A 6,815-nucleotide genomic window follows, 5' to 3' on the forward strand; every position below is an offset into this window, starting at 1 on the left:
GTCAGTGTTAACCTCCCCGAAAGTCACTCCTCATGAAACCATCACTTTGATTTTCTTCTGATCTCCATCCTCGAGGAGGAGAAGTGTGAGAACTGGAAGTCATAACTCTGCTTGATAGCAAAGGTTATTGCCTAACCGAATACACTTGTATCACTGATTTTATATCACATTCTGTCCAAGAAAAATTTTTGCAGCCTGTCTCCTCTTTGTCTTATAGTTGCTCATACTTTATCACCTTTTCCCTGACAAACATCCCCCTCTGCTCTTTGTGTATCAACAGACTTCTCTTGAATTGTTCAGCCTATTTAAAATAATTAAACTAAGAGCAATTGATATTTAGCTTTTTTTATTTGTTTAAGACTTGAAGAGCTTGAGGGCCTGAAAAATTTTTTTTTCCAACTATCCCAAGTGTCCTAATAAACATGCTATCTACACGTGTAGCCTTGCCCTCAGAAAATCAGGCGATTTTTAGTTACATACCTAAATAAAGATGTAGGTGTAACTCCAAGTTAAACATCTGAGTGCATGGCAATATTCAGGTCTTTATGGAAATTTAGCTGACATTCCCTTTCTTTAGAAATAGTGCTCGGAAGAGCATTAAAAAGGATTAAAAGTATTTATGAAGTGTTAACAGTGTTTTTATTTGTTAATTGCAATGCTTAAAATAACTGCTTGGGTATCTTTCTACAGATTTAAAGAGCACCAGTTCCATTCTAAGGCCTCAATTCAGAAAAGCCTCCATGTTTAGGAAATAGTCTTAAGCTTGTTTAACTTCAAGCTCATATATTGGAGCTTATTGACTTCATACTGAAGACAGTAAGCCTTCAGTACCTGCTTAATATTAGGAAGACAGTTCTACTCTGACAAAAGCTACAAAACCGATCAAAGCAAATGTCTTCTCCTAAAGATTTAGTAGGTACGTAGAAAGTGTATACAGATGTTCAACCTAAAAGGGAGACTGAGTAATGGGAAGGAATGAAAGGAAATAATTTTATCCATATACCGGGGGGGAAAAAAAAAGAGATTTAAAATTTTTATAAGTTTGAAAAAGCTATGCTTAAAATGTTTAAATGAATAAAAATCTTCAGCTTTTTATGACTGTGTTAATGTTTCCCACAGCTCTGAACAAGCCCAGCCATTCCTATTTACCATAGTTTCCTGCACTGAAGCCATTCCTTGTTGTTGCTTGAACTCGTGTTTATAAATCCACTTCCTTTCAATAGCTGTTCAGCCACTCTGTTCTGACCACTGCCTAATCCGTGTGCCTATTTTAGAGCCCTGCAGTTGCATTCAATGGCTTTTTCTTCCAGGCCTTTCTATCCTCTCTCCCTGGTCCATGTGTCTTGTTCCATGCTTTTTTGCATTTCTTAACCCAAACAGTTTCCTTATTACCATGCATTCTTTTTTTTTTTTTAATTAAAACCTGTTGTCATTGTTTTTCCAATGAATTGTCACTGACTTTTGAGAAAAGAGAAATGGAAGGAGCAATGCATTATAAAAGGACTTGTGAAAATCTAGAACACTGTGTACGTGAGAAGGCTTTCTGGTACAAAGAGTCCATATAAATCTAATAAAATCATTTTTCTTCAACTCTGTGATCTTTAATGTCTGGATTCCTATTGACTTTAACGGACATGAAGTTAGGTTCCTTATTTTTCAGTAGTAAGTCTACATAATTATTAGTTGACTGTATCATTTCGGTCAACTTCATATCTTACCTGTAGAATACAAGACGTTTAAAATTTCTCATGGTCATGAACTCTTCAAGACTACCTTCTGTTAATAGCAGTCTCTGCCTATCTTCAACTTAAAAAAAACCAAAGGCTATCATTAAAACAAATCAATAGCCAAAGACTTCAAATTGATCAGAAAGTCATGATGTTCTTTCATGCCCCCAGCATTGCTTCAATGTGATACAAAATGAAATATTTGAAATGTGTTTGAGCCACTGATCATATATATATTTTTCTCTGTAAGCAACAGTATAGCCAAAGTTTAAAGACGCTTAGATTTGTAGCATCAGCTAGGCAATGGGTTAGAAAACTGTGCTGCAGTTACAGAGATGACTGTATATTTATGGTCTGCTTCATGTAAAATACTGCTTTGAGTCTTTCTTAGCTATGTCCCTGCAATACCATGTTTCTTTTACAGCCACGGCTGTTTATAACTATCAGGCTGTCTAATGCTATTTGACACTATTATGAAGAGTTTAAAGAATTAAACAGGCCTTTCTATGCTGCTATGCAGAAAACCATGAAAATTAGAAAAAAACCCAACCAGCCAACCACCAAACCCCCAACCTAACTCTTGCTCTTTGGCACAAAACAAATGAGTTGAAGAAGTGATCAACTTCAGTTGGCTATTTGGATGGAAAGCTGGCTTGCAAAACGTGATTAGAGCTACAGCATCTCAATGTTACAGAGATTTATTTTTGCAGTAGCAACAAATAGAACAAACACAGAGTCTATCTCTGAGAGTCCAGTTTCAGATTTCCCCAAGCGGCGTTTGTAATTTGGCTTGTTTATATGCAGAAACAAAGGCTTCAGAAGTCCCCTTATTAAAGAACTGCTCTTTGCAGATGGCAGTGCACTTGTAGCTCACTCAGAGCAAGACCCAGAGATAATGACATCTTGTTTTGCAGCTGTTTCTGTTAACTTTGGCTGAGCCATCAGTATTTCAAAGGCTGGTATTATGTGCCAACAGCCACCAAACCCCTAAAGTCTGTTGACTCAAATGAGAAGAAAAATGTCACTGGCACTAAACTGACGAAACCAGACTGAAGTCCAGCACTGGTGCTTGAGATAGCTTCCTGTGGGCTTGAGCTACCCTGGTGGTCTCTTGATCCTAGCTCAGTAATAAACTGGTATTATCATTTTACCATTTCACCAAATATATTCTTCCATCACAAGCTAGACAAAGATTCCTCACACTATTCCTAGAGCTAAATATATTTTATCCCCCTTGTTTAGCAGCTAGAATGAATAGATTTTAAGAGGTTTCATTGCACAGAAGTGGGCGATGGAGATTCACTTCAGTAACCAGGTGATCTGAGCGCTCTGCAGCGAAACACTTCTGGTCGTTAAGTGGAACTGAACAGAAAGGACCAGTAGACGGTAAGTAATTTTTTAAGGCTAGTAGTCATAAAAGCCACTTATATGTACCAAGAAATGACATTTGGATGGCAAAAAGTATGTAGTATTTTGAACATGCCTGCTTCTAGTGAATAATCCCAAGGTAACAGTAATTATCAAGATTAAGGTTCAACAATGAAATACTAATTTTTACTTAGCTTGCTGATCCATAAACTCTTTCATGTTTCTTTTTAATGATGACATCCCTGATTACCCTTAAAAGTCATACAACATATCATAAAGCCACTTCCCTAAAACTTTGTTTTGTCTCAGTAAAAAACAAGTAATAGCTTTAAAATTTGATCCTGAGTCAAGAAAGCCTTTTCTTGCTCTCAGTAAATGGGACTTAAATATAGACGTAGAGGTAATTCCATACTTAAAAAGTTGTATGAGAATAACACATACTTGATTTCTTTCTCAAGTGGGAGTTTGTATTTTCTATTGTGTTTTACACAGTTTATAATCTCATATAGTTTGCTGAAGGTAAAATGAAAGCACAGAGACCTGTGCTTTATGTATTCTGTTTCTACTTAGTTTATCTACTTCACGTTTCCATGAAAAACTTAATTAAGTTGAAGCTAAAGGTTGGAGTGCAAATAATAGTAGGTAAAAAGCCCCAAAGCCCCTCCCCCTCATAACACAACAGTGGCTATAAGAGTTTACATTGTGGAAATGCAAAATGGTATGGTTAGACTTAAAAGCCTCCAAGCATTTGAAATCAGAGAATACGGGTGAATACAAGCCCACCTCTTAACACAGGCAAATATTTCAGGTGGAGAATTGTACCTAAAAATAGAACAAGGTAGATGTGCTGGAATAAAATTGGGTATTTTATTTCATGAAAGAGTTTGGGTAGTATCTGTTCTCTATTATAAGTACAGGCAATGTGTTCAGTATAATGTGAAGAAATTAATTTTGTTTCTAGTAATTAAGTTAGCCCATTTCTTTTCCTTGTTATTTTTGAAATATATGTAATTCTTCTGCCAGAGTCGTTAGCAGCAACCAGACTTGGGATTGGAAGCACACATAAGCGTCCACCTGGAGTTTCTGAGAGAACCAACAAGAACTTTTTTCAAGGGAAAAAAAAACATGAAAGAGCATAACAGAGATTTCTGTTATGGAAATAAAAGGTAATGTTATCTCTTAAAAAGTTGCTTAAACTGTAGCTTTTGAAATTCATGTGTCTCTAATTCTGTATACTTCTGTCTATGCTCTGCAGCTGCTGGCAAGGTGGTGAGGGTCTGATCTGTGGCCGAGACCCTCCTTTTCCTCAGCAGCCTGCGAGGCAGGTTTTGCAGCTCTCAGCCTCAGAGGTTTGATTACAGAGCCGAAGGAGCAGGGTAAGCAGCTTCCCGTGCTACGAATGGTGTGCCACCCTCTCATCCACCCTCACTACGTTTGGCAGGAGTTTATGAACTCAGCCCAGAGCCTACCAGCATCAGAGAGGCAACTTTCCTGCCTGGCCCTGGTGCCAGTCACAGGCTGGTGCCAGAGGTTTGTATGTTCCCACACTCCCCAGAAACGTGCAGTAGCCTCAGTTCCAGGCAGCTGGGAAGCGTCCTCTGCTTGTCGCCTGCGGCTGCACCCCTTAGCCCACCGATGGGGATTCAGCTGTGGTCCTTCTTCTGCTGCCAACCTTGTTGGCTTCAGCAGTCACTGCCATATCCCCTGGCAAAGGCACGTCTCTGTCCTTGTTTCCCTCTTTGTCACCGCGTATGGAAGAATCCTCCCAAAGGCATATGGGTTTTAATGGCTAGGAATCAGCATCTGATAGTAATTTGAAGATTCCTTACCGCAAGCTAGTCACCTTTTTCCTGGGATCGGTGCCCACGACCTGTATGTACACTTCACACGTAGCAGCCGTTACGGCGAGTCCCAGAGCAGTGGTGGGAACACTCTGGGAGAAAAGCTTACGCGAATGAATCTCTATCCGTGCTCCCCTGTCCGACACAGCACAGCTGTCCTCCCCCTTGAAGCATCTGTTCTGGCTTTTGGGTGGATGAAGACTCCGGCGGAGGTGGTCTCACCTGGCTGCCCTTCCCCTCGCTCACCGAGAGATGGAAGCAGAGCACTCCCTCGGTGGTGCCAGCCCACTGCGCTCTACCTGTGCGCTCAGAGCCCTTCCGAGGGCGGGGAACGGCATGATTTAATGGTATGATTCAACACAGTAGATTACTCAGTATTCACAAACACGCTCCTCTTTAGAGGACGTTTCGTCTTTCTACCAGTATTTGTATTTGCACATAGACAACACCGTTCTCTGGTCGGTACTTGCTATTTCCTCCTTGCGATCTATTAAGCTGAAACTTTTTGCAGTAGAAGCGGTACACAGACACAGAGTCCACACGAGGTGACTTAGGTAAGTAATCACTAGCAGATGTAACCAAGAGAATAGGCAAATGTCACTAAATTGTCCTTGTGAATGATGCCTCCAGTATTCTGTAACTCATCCTTTTGTGGCATCCCTCTTCAAACCAACAATAAATGGAAATATGAACTTCATTCTTTGTCTGGTAAGCTCTTCTGCAAATACTTTCAGATAATTTAATATGTTTAAAGTACTTGACAATAAAGTCTGACAGAAGTGATTGGAGCTTTTTGCAAAATCGCAACAAATGGCCTTGAAACAGATTGCAAGGGATTATTTAGTCTGTTGCCCACAAGGAAATTTCAGGCCCTTCTTGGGTCATTTTCTTAACTAATTGCTTTTGGCTGTATCTGATCACTTGTCTGAATTTTTGAAAAAAGGTATCATGTCAGCATTTGTACATGATGTAAAAGCAATGAACTGGTTACTGCTCTAGTCAGAAAGCCTTAAATTTCTGTAATACAGAAGTAATACTTTCTGTTTGAAATTAACCCTCTAATAAAAGGTATGAAAGCAAAATCCATCCGTCCTTAATGACTTCATGATCTTAAGATACAACGCACAGGTTAGCTAGCCAACAATAGACTTCGTAGATGGGCATGGATTTGGCCTTGTGAGAGGCTCACAGGTAGAAAAGAAATTTGTTTTCCACCTGCTTGAGAGAGAATATTTTCAGCAAATTTAATCCCCCTCACAGAAGGCATATGCCATGTGCAAGTACCGTGGCTTTCATAGCAGTTACCCTCCAAAAAACCTTGGGCCTGTATTTTTTTGGTTGTTGCTCCTCCTCACCCACTTTTTTTTCTTCTTTTTGCTTTGACTGAGAATAACTGGCAGTAAAGCCAATACAAAGCAAGCTTTTGCCAAAGCTCCACTAAAATTACCATTTCACTTCAATTTAAGTCTTCTGCAGGAAAGTGGAAACTTAGTGGCAATTTCCTGATTTCTGAAATATTCTCCTGAAAATCCAGAGACAGTTTCCCTGTCAGATTTTCCCACATGATCAATTTAGCCCTTAGTCTGCAGACAAATGCCTTGGTCCAAACTCTGAGAGACCAGGACATCTGTCACCTCCATGTCCTTCTCACAGAACAATAGAATGATGTTGACCTGTGAGCGATATATGCAGCTGATCGGAGGACGGTGCTTCTCAACCTTTCCTATTAGAGACCATCTAAAATTTTTTGAAAACATCCCAGTGCCTGTGCAGTGTTGCTACACTCAGCTCAAAATTAGCATAAATTCTGAATGCTCTTATATAGCTTGCTTTTTCCCAATTTAGTTTCTTTTCTCAATTGCAGATGTTAGGGTATGTA

This window comes from Aquila chrysaetos, chromosome 8, assembly GCF_900496995.4.
Source record: "Aquila chrysaetos chrysaetos chromosome 8, bAquChr1.4, whole genome shotgun sequence".
Taxonomy (NCBI): Eukaryota; Metazoa; Chordata; class Aves; order Accipitriformes; family Accipitridae; genus Aquila; species Aquila chrysaetos.